Source organism: Aotus nancymaae, unplaced genomic scaffold, assembly GCF_030222135.1.
Source record: "Aotus nancymaae isolate 86718 unplaced genomic scaffold, 86718_ANA_hifiasm-v0.15.2.pri h1tg000004l, whole genome shotgun sequence".
Classification (NCBI taxonomy): domain Eukaryota; kingdom Metazoa; phylum Chordata; class Mammalia; order Primates; family Aotidae; genus Aotus; species Aotus nancymaae.
In genome coordinates, this window is record NW_026988415.1 from 33126320 (window position 1) to 33148939 (window position 22620).

General features: G+C 36.9%; 1 protein-coding gene across 1 annotated transcript in view; it reads left to right on the top strand.

The window, feature by feature from the left end:
• Positions 1-22620, top strand: part of IL13RA2 (interleukin 13 receptor subunit alpha 2) — a 122752-nt gene that overhangs the window by 44219 nt on the left and 55913 nt on the right. Inside the window, exons 4-5 of the mRNA XM_012451779.3 lie at positions 11980-12033; positions 13685-13875. The gene's annotated coding sequence lies outside the window, so the exon portion shown is untranslated. The remainder of the gene's footprint in view (positions 1-11979; positions 12034-13684; positions 13876-22620) is intronic.

Below are 22620 nucleotides of genomic sequence, written 5' to 3' on the forward strand. Positions count from 1 at the left end.
TGCTCCGGCCAGAACTTCCAATGCTATGTTGAATAGAAGTGGTGAGAGAGGGCATCCCTGTCTTGTGCCGGTTTTCACAGGGAGTGCTTCCAGCTTTTGTCCATTCTGTATGATACTGGCTGTGGGTTTGTCATAAATAGCTTTTATTATTTTGAGGTACGTTTCATCAATACCTAATTTATTGAGAGTTTTTATCATGAAGCGGTGTTGAATTTTATTGAAGGCCTTTTCTCCATCTATTGAGATAATCATGTGGTTTTTGTTATTGATTCTGTTTATGTGATGGATTACATTTATTGATTTGCATATGTTGAACCAGCTTTGCATCCCAGGGATGAAGCTGACTTGATCATGTTGGATAAGCTTTTTGATGTGCTGCTGGATTCAGTTTGCCAGTATTTTATTGAGAATTTCCACATTGGTGTTTATCAGGGATATTGGCCTGAAATTTTCTTTTTTTGTTGTGTCTCTGCTGGGTTTTGGTATCAGGATAACACTGGTCTCATAAAATGAGTTAGGAAGGAGTCCCTCTTATTCTGTTGTTTGAAATAGTTTCAGAAGAAATAGTACCAGCTCCTCTTTGTACCATTGGTAGAATTTGGCTATGAATCCGTCTGGTCCTGGGCTTTTTTTTGGTTGGTAGGCTATTAATTACTGCCTCAATTTCAGACCTTGTTATTGGTCTATTCAGGGATTTGACTTCCTGGTTTAGTCTTGAGGGGATGTATGTGTCCAGGAATTTATCCATTTCTTCTAGATTTTCTAGTTTATTTGCATAGGATTTTGTTTATAGTTTTCTCTGATGGTAGTTTGTATTTCTGTGGGATAGTGGTGATATCCTCTTTATCATTTTTTATTGTGTCTATTTGATTCTTCTCTGTTTTCTTCTTTGTTGGTCTGGCTGCTGGTCTATGTATTTTGTTGATCTTTTCAGAAAACCAGCTCCTGGATTCATTGATTTTTTTTGAAGGGTTTTTCATGTCTCTATCTCCTTCAGTTCTGCTCTGATCATAGTTATTTCTTGTCTTCTGCTAGCTTTTGAATTTATTTGCTCTTGCTTCTCTATTTCTTTTAATTGTGATGTTAGGGTGTCAATTTTAGATTGTTCTTCTGTGGGTATTTCTCCTGTGGGCATTTAGTGCTATAAATTTCCCTCTAAACATGGCTTTAGCTGTGTCCCCATGATTCTGGTGCATTGTGTCTTTGTTCTCATTGATTTAAATAACTTATTTATTTCTGCCTAAATTCCATTATTTACCCAGTAGTCATTCATGAGCAGGTTGTTCAGTTTCTATGCAGTTGTGTGGTTTTAAGTGAGTTTCTTAATCCTGAGTTCTAATTTGATTGCACTGTGGTCTGAGAGACTGTTTGTTGTCAATTCTGTTATTTTCCACTTGCTAAGGAGTTTTTTACTTCCAGTTATGTGGTCAATTTTAGAATAAGTGTGATGTGGTGCTGAGAAGGATGTATATTCTGTTGATTTGGGGTGGAGAATAATTCTGTAGATGTCTATTACGTCTGCTTGGTCCAGAGCTGAGTTCAAGTTCTGAATAACTTTCTTAATTTTCTGTCTCATTGATCTAATATTGACAGTGGGGTGTTAATGTCTCCCACTATTATTGTGTGGGAGTCTAAGTCTCTTTGTAGGTCTCTAATAACTTGCTTTATGAATCTGGATACTCCTGTATTGGGTGCATATACATTTAGGATAGTTAGCTCTTCTTGTTGCATTGAGTCCTTTACCATTATGTAGTGCCCTTGTTTGTCTTTTTTGATCTTTGTTGGTTTAAAGTCTGTTTTATCAGAGACTAGGATTGCAACTCCTGCTTTTTTTTTTCTTTCCAATTTCTTGGTGAATATTCCTCCATCCCCTTATTTTGAGCCTATGTGTGTCTTTGTACATGTGATGAGTCTCCTGAATACAGCACACTGATGGGTCTTGACTCTTTATCCAATTTGCCAGTCTGTGTCTTTTAATTGGGGCATTTAGCCCATTTACATTTAAGATTAATATTTTTGTATGTGAATTTGATCCTGCATTATGATGCTAACTGGTTATTTTGCCTATTAGTTGATGCAGTTTCTTCATAGTGTGAATGGTCTTTACAATTTGGTATATTTTTGCAGTGGCTAGTACCAGTTTTTCCTTTTCATATTTAGTGTTTCCTTCAGGAGCTCTTGTAAGGCAGGCCTGGTGATGTCAAAATCTGTCAGCATTGCTTGTCTGTAAAAGATTTTATTTCTCTTTCACTTATGAAGCTTCATTTGGCTGAATAAGAAATTCTGGGTTGAGAATTCGTTTCTTTAAGAATGTTGAATATTGGTCCCCACTCTCTTCTGGCTGTAGGGTTCTGATGAGAGATCCACTGTTAGTCTGATGGGCTTCCCTTTTCGGGTAACCTGACCTTTCTTTCTGGCTGCCCTTAACATTTTTCATTCATTTCAACCTTGGTGAATCTGACAATTATGTGTCTTGGGGTTGCTTTTCTCAAGGAGTATCTTTGTGGTGTTCTCTGCATTTCCTGAATTTGAATGTTGTCCTGTCTTGCTAGTTTGGGGGAAGTTCTCCTGGATAATACCCTGAAGAGTGTTTTCCAACTTGGTTTCATTCTTCTCGTCACTTTCAGGTACAGCAATCAAATGTAGGTTTGGTGTTTTCACATAATCCCATATTTCTTGGAGGTTTTGTTCATTCTTTTTCATCCTTTTTTCTCTAATCTCATCTTCACACTTTATTTCTTAAGTTGATCTTCAATCTCTGATATCCTTTTTTCCCCTGATTGGTTCAGCTATTGATAATTGTGTATGCTTCACAAAGTTCTCGTGCTGTGTTTTTCAGCTCCATCAGGTTATTTATGTTCTTCTCTAAACTGGTTATTCTAGTTAGCAATTCTTTAACCTTTTTTCCAATGTTCTTAGTTCCCTTGCATTGGGTTAGAACATGCTCCTGTAGCTTGGAGGAGTTTGTTGTTATCCACCTTCTGAAGCCTACTTCTGTCAATTCATCAAACTTATTCTCCATCCAGTTTTGTTCCCTTACTGGCTTCATCTAGTTTTGTGATCCTTTAGAAGAGAAGAGGTATTCTGGTTTTTGGAATTTTCAGGCTTTTTGCACTGGTTTTTCCTCATCTTCATGGATTTATCTACCTTTGGTCTTTGATGTTGCTGACCTTTGGATGAAGTTTCTGTGTGGATATCCTTTTTGTTGATGTTGATGCTATTTCTTTTTGTTTGTTAATTTTCCTTCTAACAGTCAGGCCCCTCTACTGCAGGTCTGCTGGAGTTTGCTGGAGGTCTACTCCAGACCTGTTTGCCTGGGTATCACCAGTAGAGGCTGCAGAACAGCAAAGATTGCTGCCTGCTTCTTCCTCTGGAAGCTTCATCCCAGAGGGGCACCTGCTAGAGGCCAGCCAGAGCTCTCCTGTTTGAGGTGTCTGTCAACCCCTGCTGGGAGGTATCTCCCAGTTAGGAGCACAGGAGTCAGGGATCCACTTGAGGAGGCAGTCTGTCCTTAGCAGAGCTTGAGCACTGTGCTTGGAGATCCACTGCTCTTTTCAGAGTCAACAGACAGGAACGTTTATGTCTGCTGAAGCTATTCCCACAGCCGGCCCTTCCCCCAGGTGTTCTGTCCCAGGGAGATGGGAGTTTTATCTATAAGCTCCTGACTGTTGTCTTTCTTTCAGAGATGCCCTGCCCAGAGAGGAGGAATCTAGAGAGGCAGTCTAGCTACAGCAGCTTTGTTGAGCTGTCATGGACTACACCCAGTTTGAACCTCCTGGAAACTTTGTTTACACTGTGAGGGGAAAACTGCTTACTCAAGCCTCAGTAATGGTGGATGCCCCTCCTTCCACCAAGCTCCAGTGTTCCAGGTTGACTTCAGACTGCTATGCTGGCAGTGAGAATTTCCAGCCAGTGGGTCTTAGCTTGCTGGATTCTATTGGGGTGGGATCTGCTGAGCTAGACCACTTGGTTCCCTGGCTTCAGCCTCCTTTCCAGGGGAGTGAATGGTTCTGTCTTCCTAGCATTCCAGGTGCCACTGGGGCATGAAATAAAACTCTAGCAGCTAGCTCAGTCTCTTCCCAAATGGCCACCCAGTTTTGTGCTTGAAACCCAGGGCCCTGGTGGTTTAGGCACCTGAGGGAATCTCCTGGTCTGCGGGTTGTAAAGACTGTGAGAAAAGCATAGTATCTGGGCTGGAATGCACCATTCCTCATGGCACAGCCCCTCACTGCTTCCCTTGGGTAGGGGAGGGAGTTTCCCAACCCCTTGAACTTTCCAGGTGAGGTGATGCCCCACCCTGCTTCAGCTCACTTTCCATGGGCTGGACCCACTGTCTAACCAGTCCCAATGAGATGATCTATACCTCAGTTGGAAATACAGATATCACTCACCTTTTGCATTGATCTCGCTGGGAGCTGTAGACTGGAGCTGTTTCTATTCAGCCATCTTGCCAGCCACCTTCTAGGAATTCATTTTCTGATCATAGAACAAACTGACAACGGTGTCCAAAACTACAGAAATACACTCCGAATTTTTTTTAGATCGACATTGGACTTGAGAATGGAAATATGAGAATACCTGGGGATTTCATCTCCACTGATTTATCTTCTCTGCTGCCAGAAGTCCCAAGTGGCTTTGTCATAGCCTCTGTTGCGCTGTTACTGAAGGTACTGAGAAATCCATAGGTAGAACATTGAGACATACCAGAACCTGAGAAATGGACTCAGTGGCCTTTTGAAGATGTGGCAGGGAACTTAATTCAGGAGAAGGGGGCTTTGTTGGATCCTTCTCAGAAGAATCTTGATAGAGATGTGATGGAGAAAACCTCCAGGAACTTGGCTTCTGTAGGAAACAAACAGGATGATGACAACATTGGAGATCAGTTCAAAACTCCTGGGAGAAATTTAAGAAGTTATATCATAGAGAGACTGTGTTGAAGTAAGGAAGGTAGTCAAGTCATCATGGGAAACCTTCAGCCAGATTCTAAATGTTAATCTGAACAAGAAAAGTCCTACAGGAGTAAAACCATGTTAATGTAGTGTGTGTGGAAAAGTTTTCATGTCATTAATCCCTTGAGAAGCATATTGTATGTCACACTGGACTCAAACCATGAGTGTGGGGAATGTGGAGATAAGTCACATAAATGTAAACAATGTGGGAAAGTCTTCATTTCTCTCAAGACTATTCAGAGAAACAGTAATACACACTTTGATTTTCTAAGTTCATTTTGTAAACATCAAAGAACACATACAGGAAAGAAACCTTATAAATATAAACAATGTGGTAAAGCTTTCATTTTCTTCAGTACTCATTGAATACATAAAATAGCTCACACTAGAGAGAAATCCTATGAATTAAGTAGTAAAGGAAAGCATCCCATTGTCCCAGTTTCATTTAATGACATAAAAGTTTTCATTGTGACTTTAAATCATCTATGAACATAAGAAATGTGGCAAATCATTCAGTCTTTCCAGTTTCCTTCAAAAACATGAAATAACTCATATCAGAGAGAAACTCTATGAATGTAAGAAATGTGGTAAAGGCTTCAGTTGTTCCAGTTCCATGCAAAGACATGAGAAAAAAACTATTCTGAAGAAAAACTTTATGAATATGCAAAATGTGGTAAAGCCTTCATACATTCCAGCTTCCTTAGACTACATGAAAGGACTCCCTGTAGGAAAAAACTCTATGAATGTTAGAAATTTGGTAAAGTTTTCAGAGGCTCTGGTTCCCTTTATGCACATGAAAGAACTCATACTGGAGAGAAATTCTATGAATGCGAGGAATATGGGAAAGCATGCAATTTTCCCAGTTCCCTTTAAAAATGTGGAAGAACCAGTACTGGAGAAAACCTCTATGAATATAAGAAATGTGGTGAAGTCTTCAGTTTGTCCAGTAATGTTCAAAACCATGAAATGACTCATACGGGAGAGAAGCTCTTTTAATGTAAAAAAATGTGGTAAAAGATTTAAATTTCCCAATTGCTTTCAAAGACATGAGAAGGTTCACACTGGAGAAAACCCTTATGACTGTGAGAAAGGTGATAAAACCTTCAGTTTTTCCAGTTCTTTTTGAAAACATAGAAAGATTCACAGGGAAGAAAACCCTCTCTTCAGCCCCCTACAAACCAAATGCTGTCCTAACACTTCATGAACAAGCCTTTTTTGTTCTCATTTTCCTTCTACTTTGTTCCTTCTACCCCACCACTTTTATTTCTTGCATGTGTGTCCCTGTCCAAGTGTTTATAAATAGCACATATGTGCATGTGTTTATGGATGGATATAGCTATATAAATGATGGTGAAGTTTAATGTGTAAGCACTGAATTAATGTTTAAAAAATAATGAATGAAAGCAGCATGCAATAATACTTTGTAATTGAATGAATTATACTTACTATTTCTATTTTTAGCTTAATGATTGGACTGACATTGCTGCCTTCACTAGTTTATCAAAATATTGTATGACATAGTGTCAATCTAATATACTACATATTCTCCATAGGGATTGTTCAATTCATTCATTCATTTAGAACATATTTGTTGAGCAATTAATGTATGTCCAGCATTGATTGAAGTACCTGGGATTCAACCAGTGAACAAAATAGAGAAAAATATCTGCTACCTAGAGCTTAGAGTCTAGGAGAAGATAAGTAGGCAATGAATGACAAGCAAACAATAAATAAATATTTTATATTAGGAAAAAATATGTGCTTCAGAAAACATAGATATAGTAGGTGCCTGTTATAATGGCTATTATCAAAAAGACAAAAGATAACTATTGTTGGAGAGTATGTGGAGAAAAGGGAGCACTTGCACACTGTTGGTGGGAATGGAAATTAGTACAGGCATTAAGGAAAACAGTATAAGGCTTCCACCGAAAGCTAAATATAAAACTACTATATGATCTAGCAGTCCCACTACTTGGTATATATCCAAGAAAAATGAAATCAGTATATCCAAGAGATAGCTGTACTTCCATGTTTATTGCACCATTATTCACAATAGCCAATATATGGAATCAAACTAAGGGTCCATAAATTGATGAATGGATTAACAAAATGTGGTATATATACACAACAGAATACTATTTAGCCTTTGAAAAGAAGGAAATCCAGTCATTTGCAACAACATGGATGATTGCAGAAAACATTATGTCGAGTGAAATAAGCCAGACACAGAAAGACATATACTTCATGATCTCCCTTATATGTGGAATCTAAAAGCACTGAACTCATAGAAGCAGAGAATAGAATGGTGGCTATCAGGAGCTGGGAAGGAGGCTTTAGGGAGATGTTACAAAATGTCAGAGAGGAGAAAAGAGAAAGCTATATTGTACAACATGATTACTAAATTACAGGCATACCATGGTGTTACTGTGTGTTCAGTTTCAGACAACCACAATAAAACAAATATAATAAAATGAATCACAGGAATTTTTTTGATTTCAGCATGTGAGTTATTTTTACACTGTAGTCTACAGTGTGCAATAGCATTATATATTAAGCTGCACATTCCTTAATTAAAAATGCTTTATTGCTAAACAAATACTAGTGATCATCTGAGGCTTCAGCAAAGCAAGCTGAAATCTTTTTCCTGTGCATTGCCTTACGTAGATATTGATGGTTGCTTAACTCATTAGGGTGGTGGTTGCTGAAGGTTGGAGTGGCTGTGGCAACTTCTTAAAATAAGACAATAATGAAGTTTGTCAGGTCAATTGGCACTTCCTTTGCTACATTTCTCTGTGGCATTTGATGCTGTTTGATAGCATTTTACCCACAGTAGAACTTTTTTGAAAATTGGAGTCAATCCTCTCAAACCCTGTCACTGCTTTAGCAAATACATTTATGTAATATTTCAAATTGTTTGTTGTCATTTCAACAGTGTTCACAGCATCTTCACCAGCAGTAGATTCCATCTCAAGAAACCACTTTCTTTGTTCATTCATAAAAATCAACTCCTCATCTGTTCAAATTTTATCATGAGATTGCAGCAAGGCAGTCACATCTTTAGTTTCCACTTCTTATTCTAGTTCTCTTGGTGTTTCCACCACATCCACAGTTACTTTCTCCACTGATGTCTTGAACCCCTCAAAGTCATCCATGACAATTGGAATCAACTTCTTCCAAACTTGTGTTAATGTTGATATTTTGACTTCTTCTCATGAATTGCAAATATTCTTAACAGGATCTAGAATAGTGACTTCTTTCTAGAGGTTTTCAATTTACCCAGATCCATCTGAGAAAATGCTATTATGACAGCTATAGCCTTACGAAACGTATTCTTGAAAGTTAATATTACTCCTTGATCCATGGACTGCAGAATGGATGTTGTGTTAGTAGGCATGAAAACAACATTAATCTTGTACATCTCCAACACAGCTCTTGGGTGACTGGGTACATTTTAAATGAACAGTAATATTTTGAGAGGAATCTTTTTTTTTTTTTGCTGAGCAGTAGGTCTCAGTAGTGGGCTGAAAATATTCAGTACACCATGCTGTAAACAGATATGCCATCATCCAGGCTTTGTTGTTATATTTCTAGGACACAGCAAGAGTAGATTTAGCATAATTCTTAAGAGTTTTAGGATTTTCCACATGGGTAAATGAACAGTAGCTTCAACTTAGATTCAGCAGCTTCATTAATCCCTAACAAGAGATTCAGCCTGTTCTTTGAAGCTTTGAAGCCAGGTACTGACTTCTCTCTATCTATAGGCACCTTCGATGTAATTTTCTTCCAATGAAAGGCTGTTTGTCTACTTAAAATCTGTTATTTAGTGTAACCAACTTCATCAATTATCTCAGCTTGATTTTTCTGCATAATTTGCTGCAGCTTCTACATCAGCTCTTGGTGCTTCAACTTAGACTTATGTTATAGAGATGATTTCTTTCCTTCAACCTCACAAACTAACCTCTGCCAACTTCCAACTTTTCTTTTGCAGTTTTTTCACCTCTCAGACCTTATAGAACTGAAGAGAGTTAAGAGCCTTGCTTTGCATTAAGCTTTAGCTTAAAAGAGTGTTGTGACTGGTTTTGCTATTCTATCGAGACCACTAAAACTTTCTTCCTATCAGCAATAAGGGCTGTTTCTCTTTCTTATCAGTGGTGTGTTCACTAGAATATCACTTTAATTTACTTCAAGAACTTTTCTTTGGCACTCACAACCTGGCTATTGTAAGTCAAGAGGCCTAGCTTTCACCCTGTCTTGATGTTCCATAGGCCTTTCTCACTGAGCTTAATCATTTTAAGCTTTTGATTTAAAGTGAAAGACATATGACTCTTCCTTTCACTTGAACAGTTAAAGGCCATTGTGGGGATTATTAATAATCATTAATTTCAATATTGCTGTGTCTCAGGGAATAAAGAGACCCAAGGTGAGGGAGAGAAACAGGAGAACAGTTGGTTGGTGGAGTAGTCAGAACTACACATTTGTCGATTAAGTTTGCCATCTTATATGGCTGTGGCTCATGTCACTCCAAAACAATTATAATAGTAATATCATATATTGCTGATCACAGATCATCATAAGAGATAAAATAATAATGAAAAAGTTTAAAATATGGTAAGAATTACCAAAGTGTGACACAGAGACACAGTGAGCACATGTTTTTGGGAAAATGGGGCCAATGGATTTACTTGATGCAGGGTTGCTATAAACCATTAATTTGTAAAAAATGCAATATCTGCAAAGTGCAATAAAGGAAAGTGCAGTAAAACGAGATATGTCTTTACTGTATTCTTAAAAATTGCTGAGGGTAGATTTTATGTGTTTTCACCACAAAAATTGCTATGTATGGAAGATAATGCATATGTTAATTAGGTCAATCTAGCCATTCCACAATGTAGATATATTTGAAAACAGCATGATATACATGATAAGTATATATATTTTTAATTTTTCAATTAAAATGTTAAATTATAGACTGGATGTGGTGGCTCATCCCTGTAATCACAGCATTTTGGGAGGGTGAGGCAAGAGGATTGCTTGAAGTCAGCAGTTTGAGACCAGCCTGTACCACATAGTGAGACCCTGTCTCCACAAAAATAAAAAATTGGCCCGGCTTGGTGGTGCACACTTGTAGTCCCAGGTATTCAGGAGACTGAGATGGGAGAATCACTTGTGCCCAGCAGTTTGAGTTTGCAGTGAGCTATGATTGTGCCACTGCTCTCTAGCCTGGGTAACAGAGTCAGAACTTGTCTCAACAAACAAAACAACAAAAAAATGACAAAAAAGAAAGAAATGTGAGTATGCTGTTGTGGGTGGAGGGGTTGGTGCATGTTACAAATGTGAATTCGATGGCCATGATGTAGGTTTTATCGAAGAGACATTTGAGAACCAAAAAGAGTAAGTCACGTTCTGAACCAGAATGATCTTTTAGGGCACCTCAAATCACACTACAAAGTGTACACCTCTTCTGCTTATATTTAGAGCTTGTCCCATTTGTAACCCATGTCAACATTAAATTGAGAAGGCACCATCCCCTTCTCTTGCTAAGAGTCTTATTCAGCAACTGCAGACAGATGCCTTAGAGAGACATTAGTTCTCATGTTATTGAGAAATAAATGAGAAGACAGCTTTTGTATTGACAATACCTTCATAAATTCCAAAAGTTCAGATTTCAACTATATAACCTATGACAATTAAACCATAAAAAGGCACCTTGAGATGTGCTATACAATTCCCCAAGGAATATAACTTTACAAGCTAAAATGGTCTGGAAATGAGGATGAGTATCCAGTGCTCTGCCAAAATATTTCTCTGGTGACATAAGATTTGAGGAAGCAAGAACTGTAGCACCGCTAAAGTTTTCTGGCTTCCTCCCAGGAGTCTAAACATTTGTTTCCTGAGAAATACCACTTGAATCATTTCTTGGCCTCTGGACAGGAAATCACAAAGCTAAAACTACATTGTCCTTATTTTCTTTTGTGAACTGGAGCCAGGACTTTTAATTTTTTTTACTTGTATTTTTTGCACTGTGTTAATACAGCTATATTTTGGCAAATCTGAGCAGTATTGCTTAATATTATTCCGGGAGAGAAAATCTTAGAGAAAGACCAGATTCTCTAGACCCCATCAAAATTCTGAATACCAAGTTTAGAGTGCAAAACATTCGAAGAAAAACTCAAATTCAGGCAGATCCCACCAAAGCCCTGAAGTATGGCATTTAGCTAAAGAAGCAGAAGACTGATCACTGGATATAAGAGACATCATCTGGGGAGTGTTGAAGAAACTGTGTATTTATTGACCCAGGAGAAGAGATGCATGAGAGATAATTTAATAATTGTCTTAAAAATGTAGCCATGACTCAGGTACAGAAATAGTCAATAAATATTCTATTTATTCTTAGATAATTAAATAGACTTAAGAAGGGCCATGGGAAATTTTGGTTAGACTTAAGGAAGAATCCTGACTGTGAAACACTGAAAATGATTTCTGTGGGAAGTTGTGGAATCTTTCCTCCAGAGAGGTTTTTAAATAGGAGAGAGTCTAACTGTCTATGATGGTTTGAGTGCAGCAGCAAGATCTAGGGATCCCAAGGTTTCTTCTGTAGGGCTAGATTTGATACACCAACTCTTTTAAAATCATGTTGCCCTTATATAGTGCTGGGGTGCGCTGGCATCATTTGCATTTAAACAAGTGGTCAAGTGATATATTTGAAAAACAAATGCTCTGTAATAAAATTGTAATGTTTAGTTGTCTCCTCTCATTTCCAAACAGGATTTTAATGACAGTTTGAATAATATGCTCAATATAATTCTTTGCTGTCTCAGTAATTATTATTTCATCAGTGATGATTAGTATTAATATTACTCATTCTTTTTTTGAAAGGAGGGAAAATAGTGTGAGCTATGCCATTCCACACAAGTCCTGTTATGTTAAGCATTTTGGAAAATAAAACAGACTTGATGAGGAGATCACCAGATTAAAAGTGTTTTTTCTATGAGTTTGTTTGTTTTTAATCCATATTACTTTATTTACATAGGATTTGTAGAGCTAATTCATGAGAAGTGGCTGAATCTCACATACATTTGGAAAGGTAAGTTTTAGTTTTCATAAAATTTATAACAAAATTTTATAAGATAAATATATTTGTAATAAAGCCAAATATATTTTAATGTATTTTTGAAGAGTATAGATCCTTCTCAACTTATGTGATTATTTCCCAATAAATTTATTGTAAGTTGAAAATATCATAAGTTCAAAATGCATTTAATATGCCTGACCTACCAAACATCATAGCTCATGCCTAGCCTATCTTAAATGTGCCTAGAACATTTATATTTCCTACAGATGGGCAAAATCATCACAAAGCCTATTGTATTAGAAAGTGTTGAATAGTCCATGTAATTTATTGAATACTGTACTGAAAATGAAAAACAGATTGATTATATGGGTGCTTGAAGTAGTTTGTACTGAATACATATCATACACCTTCATAAAGTTGGAAAATCTTAAGTCAAACCTTTGTAAGTCCGAAACCATCTGTAATTAGAATTGGATATGATTTTATGGTTCATCTGTTGAGAAAACTGAAATCCTGAGAAAATAAAGAGTGTATCCAAGGTACCAGTGGTAGTTTTAGGGTACTCTGACTCACAGTCTAGAGCTCTTTACAACACATATCATTACATCTTGCTCTATTTTGGTGGTTATTTGTCTGCTAAGGTAGCATGAGTTTGTGTATGTCTATTAGGGCTAAGAATCTGTTGGTCCATAGAAATGTAAGTGAGGGATGATTCAGAAGAAAAGTCCCTTAAAGAAGAGGGACACGGGAAGAGTACCGTGGCAAAAGGAGACTCATAAAGAAGATATTTTTCATGACATTAAAGACAACCTTTTCATGTTGAAACTCTTCTAGAATAAAAAGAGAGGAAGATTAGAAAGTAATATTGGTGAATCATTCATGAAAATACAAATAGTTGATATCGTGGGAATTTGCCTCATATTAAATACCATATATGATAGTTAAGAAATTAAATGTGGCATATATTAACCAAGACAAAATCCCGCCAAACCTTATTAAAAAGAATGTTTACAACTATTAAGTTGTTTTCTAAAATGTCCATAGTAAGCAACATTTATGTAGCTTGGAATTAGAGAGCCTTTGTGTGTCACCAAGTATTTGGGCAACATAGCAAACAAAAATTGTCAAGCAGTGTGGCAGTTTAAAAGCCTCATGGTAACGTGAAAGGCCAATATCACTGATACAGTAAATGAAGGAAAAAGCAGATAACCCAAATCTACACACCATTAACTACTTTGTCTTGACATCTCAAGTTCTGTCTTTGCAAACAACTGTAGGCCGTTCTCTTTCCCTTCTAATGCCTCCTCTCTTCCTTCTCTCTGTCAGTCATATTTTTCTTCCCTCTAACCCGTCTTTTCTAGCCCTACCACATACGCACTGCAAGAACTTAAAAATGAATAAAAATACATTTTCTATCCTCAAGAATCTTGTAGTCCAATACTGGAGATAGGTAGACAGGTAAGCAATTATGTGGCAGTCTACTGAATAGAGGGAAACATTTTTCTATATGGGTCAGTGGAAACCCAGGCTATTGGTTTCAGAGAGGTGATGATGTCTGAGTTTTGAATGCTAAATAGGAAGATCTCATTATCTTCTCCTTGGATTATTGAAAGCACTTCCTAACTGGACTTCTTGCCAACATGCTTGCCTTCTACATTTTCAGGGAGCTTCCAGTCCAAAGGCAATGAAGCATAAGAAATTCAGGGAATATTTGGAAAAAGGCAAAATATTTGGTATGAAGTTATGAAGGCATGAGGAATCTAAGTAAAAAAGATGAGCAGAGGCTAAATCATAAGATGGCTTGTATACCAGGAACTCTATCTTGTAGAAATAGAAGAGCAGCTGAATGTGCTGGTAAGTGGAAGCTTTACCCAGTCCAGTTTGCATTTTGATCTCATGACATCTAAGCAAAGATTAGATTGAATTAGAAGAGGGTAAGCATGATGGCAGAAAACGTAGTTAAGAGTCATCATAAAAAGATAATGACATCTTCAGCTAGGGCAGTGGTGGTGGGAATAGAGAGCAGTAGACAGACTCCAGAGATATATAGCAGTTAATATTGACAGGACTTGGTGTTGCATTGATTGTGGTAGGTGACAGAAGAGAGAGAACAAGGATTGTCTTATCTGGCTTGAACAAGTAAATAGTGGTGCCATTCACCGAAATATGGGACACACAAGGAGGAACACTTCTGAGTGAGGAAGGAAGATGATAAGTTCAAGTTTGGATGTGTTGAATTTGACTTGCCTAGGAGATATCAAGGTGAAATTTTCTACTAAGCAATTTGATATAATGGTCTGCAGCTCAGGAGAGCAGCATATGCTCTACCTTCTTTGCCTTTTCTGAATGCTTTTAGAATCCATCCTTGACAACTTAGCCCTTGATTCCATACTGGCCTGTCCCAGTCCTTTAGTTTTCCTTATTTCCTTGTACTTTTCAGAGGCAGACATTATACATCTATCTATACCTTCTGAAATGCCTAATTCACTTGTGGGCATGAGTGAGGACTTTGTAAAGGCTTCTGAATACTTGCATTTTGCCACCTCACCACTGAGGTCATTCAGGAAAAAGTGACATTTTAATACTTATTAAAGGGTGCAAAGGACATTTAAATCTTTATAAATACCTTAACAAATGTCACAAATCAGATTCATGTGTGTGACCAATTTTACTTAAAAGATTTGTAGGATATTTTCCATTACCCTGTTCCCCTAATTTAGGTTTTCAAACTTTTAGAAAAAAGTAGAAATGACACTGCTTTTCTGCATTAGCTATCATTAAATTCTTTATACTATCCTCTGGGTTCTTGGGATTCTGCAACTCAGATATATGAAATCGATAAACTAGGAAAGTGATCTTGTCATTGTTATCTGATATTTTGAGACTTACAGTTATCTGTGGATCTTGTATCCCAAGATACTCCCTGCTTTATTTTCTCCAAAGGAAGGACATTTTATATATCAACAGTGGACCTTGAAAAATTTCTGTTAAGCACTTACTGAAAATAGTTCTTTTACTTGAAAAAAGATTCAAGAGGTTTAAGCACAGTTGCCAAGTTTGGCAATGAAGTCTTTTGTGGTTTAGCAATTCTTGCTTTCCCATCTTCCTGTTTTGATATTTTGCCATTATGTTTACCTTTCCTTTTCTTAGAATTATTATTTCATTTATTCATGCATCCATGTATCCATACATACACTGTTTACACATTACTAACATTTTCCATTCCTAGTCTCTGTGCCTTGCAAAATACTCAAGAAAAGAATGTCATGTTGTGCAAGTGTGCAAAGGTAAAAGACTAATACATACCTGCTTCTTCCCCACATAGCCCTCTTGAGTACTTTATATGAATATCATTGGATTTTTTAGAGAAAATAATTCCTGCCTTGGGAGCCAGACCCAATGGAGTGATACTAATATTGGGATTTGCAATCCTAGTACATGGCAAGGGGTAAATCCTGGCAAGTTATAGACAGGTGGAGCTTTATTTTACTCACCCCCCTGCCCACTCTTCTAATCAAAACTTTCCATCACCTAATTCACATGTATGCTTACTATGTACCAGGCACATAGTAGGTGCTTTACACATATTAATTCATTTAATTCTCACTACAATCCTGTGGATTAAGCCCTGTTACTATTTCTATTTATAGGATGAGGAAACTGAGGCATAGAGAACTTTAGTACATTTTCCAAGGTCACACAGTCAGTAAATGATGGAACTGAGATTCAAATCCAGGCAGACGGGCTTCAGATTTATGTTCTTGGCCAATATACTATAATATGAAACTGGTTTGATTAATTTAGTGGGTAAATCTGTATTACTGTCAGCTACTCTGTGTCTTCTAAATGTGGGCTACATCTGTTTGCTAGAGAGCAGCTCAGAACCAAGGAAAATGGTATACATCTTTGCTCTCAACACTTAAATGTAGCACCCGAAGATTAATGGGGAATCTCTGAAAAAGCTCTACTGAAACTAGCAGCAATAGAAAATTGGTGTAGCAATTTGGTGACACAGGAAAGAAGAAAGATTACTTTTCTTATAAAGGTGTATTTTGAGTCCTGAGAGTATAAAACTTTAAACAGCTCTCTCTTCAGGAAAATATTTTTATTTTATTTTATTTTGTTTTTTCTATCATTATGTTTTTGGAGGTAAAGTCTTGCTATGTTGCCCAGGCTGGCCTGAGACTCCTGGGCTCAACCGATACTCCTGCCTCAGCCTCCTGAGTAGCTGGGGCTGCAGGTGTGTGCCACCATGCCCAGCCTCTTCAGGAAAATCTTCAGTTATTGTTCCATAGTTGTTACATTAGTGCAAAATTTTAAAATTAGTCTTCAAATTTGAATTGAAAAGGATGAGAATGAGATATCTACAAGTAGGAAAATGTCATATTTTGATGTGGTAATGTAACAAGCCAGGCAAGGAAATGTTCTAGAAAAGTATAAGAACTTTTAAAGAATGAGTCTTAAAAAGTGAATAAAAGACTATGTAGCTTTTAAAAGCTGTTTACTAATGTAGTGTTAACATTGCTGAAACTTTGATTGTTTAAAACAGAGTAGGTAAGAAAGAGTGCAGAATTCGTGTGACAGGTTTCCTACCATGTGAGACAATATACTTTTGTAATTGGAATAAAGGACAAAAAAGATTACAATCAATGAACATCATTTACTTTATCTAGTGATATTTGATAATTATTCCCATCAATAAATATTCATCTTTAGTAGTGTGTTAATTCTCTAGAATTCATAATTTTCTAGTTTTAGAAATATCTATGCCTAAGCCTGCTACATAAATGACCACTAGGCAATCTCATTCAGTCTTAGCGCTTTAAAGTAACATTTATATATTACTAACTCTAAAATTTTTATCTCTAGTACTAAATTCCACCCTAAGCTCCAGACTCTTGTATCCACTCTCTACTCTCTATCTCTACTTGAAAGTCTAATGAGCAGCTCAGACTTATATCCCAAACTGAATTCTTTATTCAGTGTGCCTCATTTCAATAAATGGCATAACCATTTACTTAGTTGCTTAGGGTAGAATACTTGGCATCAATTTTTTTTTTTTAGATGAAGTCTCACTCTGTCACCCAGGCTACAGTGCAGTGGTGGTATCTTGGCTCACTGCAACCTCCACCTCCTGGGTTCAAGTGATTCTTCTGCCTCAGTCTCCTCAGTAGCTGGGACTACAAGTGTATGCCAGCACGCCTGGCTAATTTTTGTGTTTTTAGTAGAAACAAGGTTTCACCATATTGGCCAGGCTGGTCTCTAACTCCTGACCTCGTGATCCACCTGCCTCGGCCTCCCAAAGTGCTGGGATTACAGGCGTGAGCCCCCGCCCTGGGCCAGCATCATTTTTTATTGCCCTCTGTCTCCCAAAACCAACATCCAATCCTTTAGAAAACCATACCAGCCCTACATTCAAAACGTATTCAGAATGTGGCACTTTTCGCCATCGTAGTGCAAGTCACCATCATCTCTTGACTAGACAATTGTGGGAGCTTCTTGTCATCTCCCTGATTCCATTTTGCACCCATCCAGTTTATTGTTTCCTCAGCAGCTGAGTGATCTTTCAAAAATTGCTAATATCATTCACCTCTCTGATCAAAACCTTCCAATGCTGACCATCTCGCTTAGATTAAAAACCGAAATCTTTTAAATGGCCTATGAGGCACCATACAAACTGCCCCCTCTACCTCTCTGACCTTTCTTTCTTCTACTTTCCTCCTTGTTTTCTCTGCCCCAGCAACACAGGCTTCTTTGCCACAATCCACCAGTTACGATTCCACTTCAGGCCCATTGCATTTGCTATTTCATCTGTTTGAAGCACTCTCTACTGAGTTATCTTCATGAGTCCTTCCTCAGAGAGGATGTTCCTGATCACACTTTCTAAAACAGCCTCATTCTCTCAGGCCAGCAGTCACTAACTAACCTCTTATATGAATTTTTTGATGGTTTATAATTACTTAACATATTTTTGCTTATTTGTTTATGGTCTCGCTCCATTACTAGAATGTAAACTCAACAAATGTAGGAATTTATCTATTTGTTTATTGCTGTATCCCAATTACCTAGTACAGAACTCAGTAACTATTAATTGAATAAATGATTTACTAAATGAATGAATGATGAAATTGCAGTAACAGGGTGATAGTAGGTCTTAGTCTTAGGAAAGAACTAAAACATGTCTTCAAAGATATACTAAGAATCTAAAATAGTTTACAAGATCACCCCAATATTAATGTAAAAATCCAGCTGTTCTCTTTTCTGGTGATACAGCCACTTTAAAGTCAATGCTAATATGTAGTGAATATGATCCATACAATCCATGATTTTCTTGTAAATTCAATAAAGGTATTCATAGATGAGGTGCTTTTGAAACTCTGTTTAGTAACCTGTTTGAGCATTTCAAAACCCACATGCCACTAATAAAATGACAACTTGAGAAAATTAATATTTATTTTTGGCTGGGCATGGTGGCTCATGCCTGTAATCTCAGCACTTTAGGAGGCCAAGGTGGGAGGATTGCTTGAGGTCAGGAGTTCCAGACCAGCCTGACTAATATGGTGAAACCCCATCTCTAAAAATACAAAAATTAGCTGGGCGTGTTGGCGGGTGCCTGTAATCCCAGCTACTTGGGACGCTGAGGCAGGAGAATCACTTGAACCTGAGAGGCAAAGGTTGCAGTGAGCTAAGATGGCGCCACTGTACTCCAGCCTGGGTGACAGAGTTAGACTCCATCTCATTTAAAAAATATATATATACTGTCAATCTAAAATAGTTTACAAGATCGCCCCATTATTAATGTAAAAGTCTAGCTGTTCTCTTTTCTGGCAATACAGCCACTTAAAAGTCAGTGTTAATATGTAGTGAATATGGTCCATAAAATCTGTGATTTTCTTCTAAATTAAATAAAAAGATTCATAGATGAGGTGCTTTTGAAACTCTGTTTAGTAAATTGTTTAAGCATTTTAAAACCCACATGCCATTAATAAAATGACAACATGTGAAAATTAATATTTATTTTTGGCTGGGCATGATGGCTTACACCTGTAATCCCAGCACTTTGGGAGGCCAAGGAGGGAGGATCACTTGAGTTCAGGAGTTCGAGACCAGCCTGGCCAACATGGTGAAACCCCATCTCTACTAAGAATACAAAAATCAGCCAGGCCTGGTGGTGGGGTGCCTGTAATCCCAGCTACTAGGGAGGCTCAGGCAGGAGAATCGCTTGAACTTGAGAGGCAAAGGTGAGCTGAGATGGCACCACTGCACTCCAACCTGGGTGAGAGAATGAGTGAGACTATGTCTCAAAAAAAAAAAAAAAAGATATTCTGCTAATCTAAAATAGTTTATAAGATCACCTCAGTATTAATGTAAAAATCCAGCTGTTTTCTTTTCTGGCAATACAGCCACTTTAAAGTCAATGCTAATAAGTAATGAATATGATCCATAAAATCCGTGATTTTCTTCTAAATTAAATAAGAAGATTCATAGATGAGGTGCTTTTGAAACCCTGTTTAGTAATTTGTTTAAGCATTTTAAAACCCACATGGCACTAATAAAATGACAACTTGAGAAAATTAATATTTATTTGTGATGCTTGTTTTTCTGAAATTATGGTGTGTCCTGAGTCTTAAGGGTTTTCTGTTAGTTGTCCAGTCTCCAGCTGGGACTTAACTTCTTTATTTTATTAAGGTTCAATCCAAGGACACACACATGTACCTTCTGGTTTCCTCTTAATAATTCATTTACAAGTTCATTATGTGTTTGTTCTTGTTTCAGCATTATCAAGAACAAACTGGGAAAGATCATGATTTTATGGCAAAATTCTATATAATTGTTTCTCTGAACACTTGTGATTGAAGAACTGTTTATTTTATAATACGTTTTAGACACTGAAGGGATAAATAAAAAAGAATTGTAATTTCTATTCTTGGAAAAAGGTAGAAAAAGATTTATATCTGATAATGCTAGAGAATATCCTAGTCTGTTTTCATGCATATATGGAGAAAGGAGTTTTTTACCAGATTGCATTAATTATTTTCAAATGATTCAAGTAAATTAAAGATTATTATTAAATGGCAGTGTGATCCAGTGAAAACTGATTCTTATATTAGCTTTGTCACTAACTAACTAAATAACCCTGATTAGGTCTTCTCTCCTTTCAGGGCCTTGATTTCCTTGTCTGTAAGAGGGAGTTAGACTAGAGTGCTTAGATTTGTTTCAGTCAGACCAGTTTAAGATTCTGAGAATTTGATACTTCCTGCCTTTTGAACACTGGAGTATCAGTTCTCATGATATGATAGATAGGAAATATTTTGTTATCTTGAACATTGTTGAAGCTTGATAAATGGTACATGTGATTTAATTATATTAATTTTACTTTTGTGTATGTTTGAATATTCTTACAATAGCAAATTTAGAAATATAATTAATACATTTTATGATAGATAATTTACTACACTTAAACTGATATTGCAAAGTCTGTTTTATGTCTATAATGTTTTCTTCCATTGTCCTCTGAAACATTTAAACAAAATATCAGCCCCTTTTATGTTCATTCCAGGGCAGTTTTCTTCAATTTTGGGGTACTGTGCCAAGGTTTAGACCAGATTGCAAATTTTCCCTGTGTACAGAATTTCAAGGTGAAGGTGTTCATTGATCAGGAAACTAGCAAAAGTTTTTCATAAGCGTATTATAATTTGTACTGACTTGGTAACCCACAATGTATAGTTTAAGTTGGCTTAATTATCTGTAACTAATCCTTAAATCCAGGATGAATTTTCTCTTTGACATCCTACACATTGCCAGGCTGTTGCTGGAAGAAAGTGGGGCAGACTGTGTTGTAGCTAAGAAAATGTCTTGATGTCAAGCAATCTTGGATTCCAATGCCTATTTCAGCCACTTCCTAAAAGTGAAACCTTGGGAAAGTTATTTAACTTTTCTAAGCCTTAGTTTCCTCTTCTGTAAAATGGAAATGTCAATAGTAGTTTCTACATTATGGGGTTATTGGGAAGACTAAAGAACATAAGTAGTCATTGAACATAACTGCCTGACATGCAGTTTAAATCAGCAATATCAGCCTGTAACTGTCATTATTATGTTTATCATTTGATTATTTGCATTATTAGAATAGAATTATAGGTGGAGGAAGCTTTTAAAAATAAGGGAGGAAATATGGTTACATTTAATAAACATTTTTTGAATACATGCTATATTCTAGGAAATGGATTTACAGAGGCAAGTAAGGCACACTGCCTGCCCCTAAGGAAATCACATGCTAAGATCAGAAACAGACATAGAAACATTAGTCAGGGCTGAACTTAATGGAGTGGCAGAGTGGGGAATTGCTGTTATGCTAGGATTCAAAGGGAAGTAAGAACAAACCAAAACGCAAAAATTTCCTGCCCGCCACTGCATTTGAAACACCATTAGCATATTTTCCCTTTGGATTTTGTACATTCTTTGATTTTTGGATTCCATGAGCAAGTATCTTTGGGAAGAGTAACACTTTAAGTAATGTCAATTAGCACTTTAATGGATATTTGTTTCTGTATTAATTAGGCTACAGGGCAAACTGCTATAATCAAGAAACCTCAAAATATGATGACTCAAGCAAAAGGTGAAAATGTGGGAAGATAGCAGCCACAGGAGGTCACTAAAAACCTGGGGTCCTTCAGTCTTGTAGCTTTGCCGCTTCCTAGTGTATGCTGACATTGTCAATGTGGTTAAATATGGCTCCCACTATTACATCTGGGCTACAGCCTGCTGGTTGGGTTGGGGGAGGAAAAGAAGAGGAGAAATTATTTTCTTGTCAAAACATGACTCGAAGGTTGCACACATCATTTCTTCCATCTCATTGTCTAAATTCATTGTCTAAATTTCATTCATATTTTCATACCAAGCTGCAAAGGGGTCTGGAAAATGTAGTCTCTAGCTTGGAGGCCATGGACACAGTGAAAACTCGTGAGTTTCTATTAGTATAATAAAAGGAAAAATAGTAGAATTGACACTGGGAAATAATTAGTCTCTGCCAGAGTTCATCGACAATTTTATCTTGATTAGCTTCCTAAAAGACCTTGGCCTTTACGAAAAGGTGAGCTATATGAGTTTGATAAAGAAAGTGTTATAAAGAAGTGTCAACCTCAAGTAATCAAAAAGGTAAAAATCTAATCTAAAGTAAGTTTATTCAAGTGCAAAATGTGAGGATGGACCACCCAGAAACACCAATTCCAAGGGAATGGAGTCAGCGTTCTGAAGTAGGGAAGGTAAGATTTCATTTATATGAAATCTTATAATTTCATATATATATGAAGGCAGAGACAAAGGAGTTTTTAGCAGGATTACAACATTATTCATACAAGGCTGGTGCATAGTTATAGCAATTTGATTGGTTATGGTCAGTTTTTCTTTTTGGAAAGGATATATTTAACATTTTTTACAGAGAATGTAATCATCATGGGTTTTCTGTCATCTGCTTTGAGCAAAGCAGGACACCAGAGGGGAAGTTAATCTATAATAAGACTCATTCACTAAGGAGGCAGGAGGTTTTTATGCCTGATATTGTTTAGTTATCTCTAGTCATTGTACAGTATCAGAAAAATA